The sequence below is a fragment of the Heterocephalus glaber genome, unplaced genomic scaffold (assembly GCF_053883595.1).
Source record: "Heterocephalus glaber isolate CG9 unplaced genomic scaffold, H.glaber_assembly_v1.0 deba00001509, whole genome shotgun sequence".
Lineage (NCBI taxonomy): Eukaryota > Metazoa > Chordata > Mammalia > Rodentia > Bathyergidae > Heterocephalus > Heterocephalus glaber.
The window spans coordinates 41767254-41775521 of NW_028258325.1; the positions used below are offsets into that span (position 1 = coordinate 41767254).

The 8268-nt window shown below is 37.1% G+C and overlaps 1 protein-coding gene across 3 annotated transcripts in view; it reads right to left on the minus strand.

The window, feature by feature from the left end:
• Lrrc66 (leucine rich repeat containing 66) overlaps positions 1–8173 on the minus strand; it is a 45760-nt gene extending 37587 nt beyond the window's left edge. The window contains exons 1-2 of one of the 3 annotated variants that reach the window (XM_087187632.1): positions 8002–8122; positions 6754–6909 (exon numbers count right to left, since the gene is read on the minus strand). The gene's annotated coding sequence lies outside the window, so the exon portion shown is untranslated. Of the gene's footprint in view, positions 1–5430; positions 5494–6753; positions 6910–8001 lie in introns of those variants that run through there. The other 2 variants (XM_021262352.2, XM_087187633.1) reach the window with 2 other exon arrangements.
• Between the last annotated feature and the right edge of the window lie 95 nt (positions 8174–8268).

The following is an 8268-nucleotide window of genomic DNA, read 5'->3' on the forward strand; positions in this document are numbered from 1 at the left end:
GTAGGAAAGATTACATACTAATACATATTGGCATATATTTGGTTTACAATGGGAGGACTACATAAGAGGCAAAATGTATTCTAAGAAGAAAAACATAAATATGGCAACATTTAATTTGAATTTTTACATATTAAAATATCTGAAATAGTTATTTCTCAGTATTTTTCCATATCAAATACACAATAAACAAAACAGCTTAAAATCATACATTATTATTTAGCACCATTTAAATACTTCCTAGTGTCAGTGCATCCAATTATATAAAACAAATACTAATGGACATGAAAAGTCATATATGCACTAGTACAATTGTAGTGGGGGACCTCAACACCCCACTGTCACAAATACATAGATCAACTAGACTAAAAATAAGTAATGAAATACTAGAACTCAATCGAATTCTTGAACAAATGAACTTAAGAGATGTTTACAGAGTCTTCCACCCCACAAAATCAGAATACACATTCTTCTCAGCTGCACATGGGTCATTCTCAAAAATAGACAACATACTAACACATAGAATATGTTTAAGTAAGTGCAAAGGAATTGAAGTTATCCCCTGTATATCATCAGACCATAGTGCAATGAAATTGGAGATCCATAGCAAAAGAAACTCAAAAAACTTCATAAACACATGGAAATTGAACAACACACTTCTGAATAACCAATGGGTCACAGAGGAAATTAAAGAAGAAATCAGATAGTTCCTTCAATTAAATGACAATGACAATACAACATATCGGAATCTATGGGACACAATGAAAGCAGTCTTATGAGGGAAATTCATAGCAGTGAATATGCATATTAGGAAAACAGAATGAGCCCAATTAAACAACCTGATGCTGAACCTCAAGCTGGTAGAAAAAGAAGAACAGGACAATCCCAGAGCTCATACAAGGGAGGAAATTATAAAGATCAGAGGAGAAATCAATGCAATGGAGATTAAGAGAATGATACAAAAAAATCAATGAAGCCAAGAGTTGGTTCTTTGAAAGAATCAACAAAATTGACAAACCCTTGGCGAACCTTGTCAGAAAAAGGAAAGAAAAGGCCCAAATCCATGAAATTAGGAATGAAAAGGGTGAAATGACAACAGACTCAGCAGAAATCCAGAGGATCATCAATACCTACTTCCAGAACCTATACGCCAATAAGATGGACAACACAGAAGAAATGGACAGATTCCTAGATACATATGAATTACCAAAGTTGAACGAAGAAGACCTAAAAATTCTGAACAACCCAATATCAACCAATGAAATTGAAAATGTAATTAAAAATTTATCAACTAAGAAAAGCCCGGGCCCTGATGGCTTCACTGCTGAATTCCACAAGGCATTTAGAGAGGAACTGCTGCCACTACTGTTTAAACTCTTCAATGAAATTGAAAGGGTAGCAATACTCCCAAATTCATTCCTGGAAGCAAGCATCTCCTTGATCCCCAAAACAGAGAAAGACCCAGCTGAAAAGGAGAACTATAGGCCAATCTCACTAATGAACATAGATGCAAAAATCCTTAATAAGATACTGGCAAATAGAATGCAGAAGATCATCAAGAAGATCATACACCCTGACCAAGTGAGATTCATCCCAGGGATGTAGGGATGGTTCAATATATGAAAATCAATCAAGGTAATACACTATATCAATAGAGCCAAGGACAAAAACCATATGATTATCTCCATAGATGCAGAAAAGCATTTGACAAAATCCAACATGCATTTATGATAAAAACCCTACAAAAAATTCGAATAGATGGTCTCTACCTCAAACTGATAGAAGCCATCTATGAAAAACCAACAGCCAATATCATACTAAATGGTCAAAAACTGAAATCCTTCACACTCAAATCAGGAACAAGACAAGGATGTCCACTATCACCACTCTTGTTCAATATAGTTCTGGAAACATTAGCCATGGCAATTAGACAAGAGAAAGAAATAAAAGGAATAAAGATAGGTAATGAAGAAGTCAAACTGTCATTATTTGCAGATGACATGATACTCTTTATAGAAGACCCCAAGAACTCCACCAAAGGTCTTCTAGACTTAATAACCAAATTCAGTCAAGTAGCTGGTTACAAGGTCAACACACAAAAATCAATAGCTTTCCTCTACACAAATGACAGACTCACTGAGAGAGAAATAGGGCAAATAATTCCTTTCACAATAGCATCCAAAAAACTGAAATACCTAGGAATCAACCTAATGAAAGAAATCAAAGACCTCTTCTCTGAAAACTATGACACTCTGAAAAGAGAGATTGAAGATGATATCAGAAAATGGACAGACATCCCCTGCTCCTGGGTGGGAAGGATTAATAGAGTGAAAATGGCCATACTTCCAAAACTGCTATATAGATTTAATGCAATTCCAATTGAGATCCCAGCAGCATACTTCATGGATCTTGAGAAAACAATCCAAAAATCCATTTGGAACAAGAAGAGACCTAGAATAGCAAAAGCAATTCTAGGTAACAGAGACATGGCAGGGGGTATCACAATCCCCAACCTGCAACTATACTACAAAGCTACTGTGATAAAACAGCATGGTACTGGCAAAGAAACAGACCTGAGGACCAGTGGAACAGATTAGAAGATGGAGAAACAACGCCAGACACACTCAGCCATCTCATCTTCGATAAAGGAGCCAAACACCCTCACTGGAGGAAAGATAGTCTCTTTAATAAATGGTGCTGGAAAAACTGGGTTTCAACTTGCCAAAGATTAAAACTAGACCTGTATCTCTCACCATGCACTAAACTAAAATCAAAATGGATTAAAGATCTAAATATTAAAATAGAAACTCTGAACCAGTTGGAACAGAGGTTAGGTAGAACCCTTGAAGGCATCAGTGTAGGAAAAGATTTTATGAATAAAACCCCAGTTGCCCGTGAACTAGCACAAACAATCAACAAGTGGGATCTCTTCTTATTAAAAGGCTTCTGCACAGCAAGAGAAACCACTAGCAGTGTGAAGAGACAACCCACAATGTGGGAAAAAATCTTCACCTGCTCTTCCTCAGACAAAGGTCTACCATCTCAAATCTGTAAAGAACTTAAAAAGATCAGACCTCCCAAATTTAAAGACCCAATCCAAAAATGGGCATCTGAAATGAGCAGACATTTCTCAGACAAAGAAGTAGAAATAGCAAATAAATACATGAAAAAATGTTCAACATCACTGGTCATTCAAGAGATGCAAATGAAAACAAGGCTGAGATTCCACTTCACTCCAGAAAGAATGGCTGCTATCATGAAATCAACCAATAACAAATGCTGGCAGGGCTGTGGGGAAAGAGGAACCCTGCTCCACTGCTGGTGGGAGTGTAGACTGGTGCAAGCACTGTGGAAATCAGTATGGAGATTCCTCAAAGAACTAGGACTGGAAGTCCCATTTGACCCCGCTATTCCACTGCTGGGGATCTTCCCCAAAGAATTAAAAGAATCATACCACAGTGATATATGTGTGTCCATGTTTATAGCAGCACAGTTTGTAAGAGCTGAAACTTGGAAACAGCCCAAATGCCCATCAACTGGAGACTGGATAAAGAAAATGTGGTTTTTAAAAATAAAATGGAGTACTACTCAGCCATAAAAAATGAGAAATTAGAGACATTTATAGCTAAGTGGATGCACATTGAGGTGATACTCTTAAGTGAAATAAATAGGACACACATGTATAAATACTGAATAGTTTCTCTGGTGTGAGAAACTGAAAATGTATATAAGGACTAAATGTATAACAGGTAATGTGAAATAGGAAGAAAAGGGGCAAAGGGGAAGGAACTGGGAGGGCTAGGGGAAAGGATAGAAGGGAATGGGATTAATATGAGAAAATGGAAAAATAGGAACAAAATCTTTGTAAATAGGGAGGACTGGAGGGGTTGAAGGGAGGGCTGGGCAAGGGTGAAAAATAAGAACCAAGAGAGACTATGTAAAGGTGCAAATTTCCAATGATGAATGTCATTATATTGTATACCTAAAATGTACCAATGATTAGAATGAATAATTGATAATGCAAAATAGAAAGAAAAGGTCCAAAGGGGTAGGGGTAGTGGAGGGGCAGGGGAAAGGAAAGAAGGGAAGGGAAAAATGATGAGAAATGGAAAAAATGGAAATAAAGTCTTTGTAAATAGGAAAGGGTGGAGGGAGTGAAGGGAGGGCTAGGAATGGGGAAAAAATAAGAACCAAGATGCATTATGTAAAGGTACAATTCCCAATGAGAAATGTAATTGTGTTGTATACCTACAATGTACCAATAAAAGAATTTAATAAAAAAAAATACTTCCTAGTGTCTCTTGGTAAATCCATATAACATTAGTAATAAGTTACACTATCAGAAGATTAAATTGCATTTACTATAAATTCCACATATTATAACTTCCAACACCACTGAGGAAACTCCTTGTGGCTAGGCATGGTGGCACAGGGACAGGAGGAGCTCAAGTCCAAAGCCACCCTGGGCAACTTAGAGAGCCCTGTTCAAAATAAAAATAAAAAGGACTGGGGGTGATCTCAATGGTAAAGTATCCCGGTTCCAGGCAAACACAAAACCAAACCAAAAACCTCCTTTTATTTTACAGTATTTGCTCGGATAAAATCGCCTTACTTTCAGCTGTTCCCTCAAAACTGAAAATATGGAATTCTTATTCACAAAAAACATTAATTCTTCACATACTCATTCTCTGTCTAGTCCATCTTTTAAAATTGTACTCACTCTCAGGAGAGCCACTGAGTTTATTTCTTTGCAGAATGAACACCTTTAGAAGCAGAAGTCCATTCTGGAAGCTGCTTCTGTGGTGTCTCACCTGTGAGGAGTCAGGACTGGGTACAGCCAATGAGATGGAGCAAATGGCACTGTTGCTGAGGTTCAGTATTTCCAAAGTGTGTAAGTATGAGAGAGGACCAAAGATCATTTTTGATATGAGATTGTTACTGTGGTCCAAATGTTTTATTTTCTGTTCTTTTTTTGTGTGTGAGGCTGTAAGAGAACTCTACCTCCATTGAGGGTACTGTCTGTGATCCGTCCATGGGAATCTCACGCTTCCTAGCAGAAAAACAGTTTGTCAGAAGATAGTCAATCCACTGGCACTGAGAATTGAAGAAAATACTGCTTTTTCCTGGCAGGTTTGTCATTGTTCCAGTAAAGACCTATAACTACGGTAGTGACTCTGAAATAGATGCTTTTCTAATGCCTAGAGAAAAACTGACTTTTCAAACTATATAAAAACTAACAGGAAATAAGAAACAAATTTTAATTTTCAATTTAAGATTTAGGAGAGTTATTTACAGATCTGAATGAATATTGATTTCTTTGAAATTGAGACATCAAAATGTAGCTACCGAAATGGTACAAAATGGCATTTAAATGACACTATAAAGAAAAGGCTTCCTGCATTTTCAGAAAATACATATCCACTAAGGCCTTACCTCTGTATCTGCTTTCACAGTATCATTCACCCTGCAGTCTGTTTTGGAGTAAGTGAAACTTCCTAAGACTGAAGACTTTGTTTCTTTGCTGCTCATTAGTAGGGGGCAAAGTCTGTTACATTTTTCTAGAACACTGTAATCAGCCATGTGGTTTATGACATGAGTGACATCTAGTTACGCTAAGCTGTGAACCTCCCACAACTTCATGAATAGAAAGTTCAGCTCACAAAAAAGATGTTTGATTTTACAAGTAGAAGGACAAGTTTTATCTTTGTGGCTTTTGTGACTTCTCAAATAATTTTATTTTATTTTGTTTTAGTACCAGGGATTGAACTCAGGACCTTGTGCTTGTGAGGCAGGTGGCGGCACCGCTAAGCTAAATCCCTGGCTCCCAAATAATTTTAAAATCATTTAAATACATTAAATACAACATATATGAGTTATGAAAAGGAAGCTGTGCCTCAGTCATGATGCAATAAGAAACATCAGGGATCTTTTTCATTAAAAATTCTTGAAAAGCAACTGAAAGTTATAAAACAAGTATACCCAAGTTACAAAGGTACATACAAAAATGATTTTTAAAGAAATGTAAATGGATTTTGGGGGTATGTTTTAAACTCCATTTTAAATTCCATTTAAAAACCAGCATGTAGCCAGACATGGTGGTCTTCACCTATAATCCCAGGACCCTGGGAGCCTGAAGCAGAAGGATTGAAAGTTTGACACAGTCTGGGCAACTATGAGATTTTGGGGAGACCCTCTCTGAATGCATGAATGAATGAACAAATGAATGGGGATACAGCTCAGTGTGAAGGTCCTGGATTCAATCCTCAGTGGTGTGTAAAACCAAAAAACCAGTGTGCATATAAATACATTATTCAGTATAGAAGGTATAATAAATTGTCTCTTCCTTTGGACCTATGGCACTCCTTCTAGTTTTTATCATCACAGTCTGGAATACTCAAATGTTTTAACCCATCTTGCCCCAGCCTCCTGACTCTTTCTTGATCCATCCCAGGTAATTCCAAAGGATTATTTTCCCATAATCCTTTTTCCTTCAAATAATTTTCTTATTCACAATCTTCAAAGGACTACCTATTGCTTGTGGTCCAGATCCCTCAGGTTGGCACTCAGAGCTTCACATTACCTAGCTAACCTTATTAAATAAGCTTGATAAGTATATGTGGAGTAACTGCAAGATGTGGCTCAGGCGATGTGATTGTACATATATCTCATGCTAAAATTAGCTTTTCATTCATTCCCAATTCCAAGATCAATGCCTTTTCCTTTTAGTCTAAATCCTACACTTCCTTCTAGACTTACCTCAAATCCTGTGGTGTGAGACTTTTTTCCTGCTGTAGCCTCTTTTGTCTTTATGCTTTCCCAAATCTTTCAATAAATACTTATTGAATAAATAAATGCATGAGGGCTGGGGATTTGGCTCAGTGGTTCTGCTGCCTGCCTCACAAGCGCAAGGTCCTGAGTTCGATCCCCGGTACCAAAAAAAAAAAAGGAAATAAATGCATGTTAGTAACATTCAATTTGGAAGAATGTATGTACTATCCTGTATTGGTAGTGCTTACTCTGTGTCTGTTTTGAACACCCCAAATGAATGTTAAGGACCATGATACACACACACACATATATTTCCATGTTTAATATTTTTAATACTTTATAGCCTGTCACTGGGCTATGCTCTCTTTGAATGAATGAATGGATAGGGTAAAAGAAATTTACAATATAACTTTTAAACTTTTGTTTCACACAAGGTCAATTCTGACATATTTTGAAGGGCATCTAAGGATCATCTTCAAGTACACACTGCAAAGGTGCCCTCCAGCAAGGAGAAGTGATTTACAGTGTGTCCCTTATCCAATACCAGAAATTGAATTGATTTCCCCCAATCAGAAAGATATTTGTCTCTACATTCAAAGCTGCAATTATGATTATATATACAAAAGTATATCAAGCTAATGTAACAACATTAGCAACAACAACAAAAAATATTGCCATCATTCACAGGCACATTAGTTTGCAGAACTGAAGAGAAAGATATGATTGAAAATATTTTTTCTTAAGGGGGTACAAATTAAACTTGTTTTTTGGTACCAGGGATCAAACTCAGGACCTTGTGCTTGCGAGGCAGGCGACGGAACCACTGAGCTAAATTCTCGGCCCCAAATTAAACATTTTTATTGCCCTGCTTATTTTTAAGTTGAAGTGACTGATACATTAATAGAGTTGAGTTCAAAATATCAAGGATAATCTTACATCTTAAAGTGAAAGGTATTAATGTATGAAAATTTTATACTACATACAAATTTATATGTACTAGATAAGAAACCATTGAGAGCTCCAGAAAAAGTTTCTGAAGAAACTGAAAATAATTAGATACAACGTAAGTCTTTAAGGCACATTCAAGCTGAAGTGATGAGAAAGCAGTTAAAAACACTGGATGTGTATGCATATCAGAGAGTGAGAGAAAAAATGGAAAAAGTAGTAAAAAAAGTAGAAAGTTAAAGAATTCCTTCTTACATAAAGAGAAGGTAAAAAAAACCCAAGCGGGATTACCTTTGGTGATAACATGATGTGGAAAGAAACCGATGCTAACGTTGCTCCTGAGGCACACTTAAGATCCTTAAGTAGTTTTCAAGTGGTTTATAGCTGGATCAAGGCAGGTGTGGGTTTTAGACCTGTGCTGAGAGGCTCCACCCATCCTGCCATCACACCTGCTGCTTGGCAGGCCTTTACCCTTTTGTCACCTGGCTCTGGGCTCTTGGCTCTGGCCTCTTGCCATGGTGAGTGTGTGCACTCCCCTGCTACACTGGACTCAGGCCT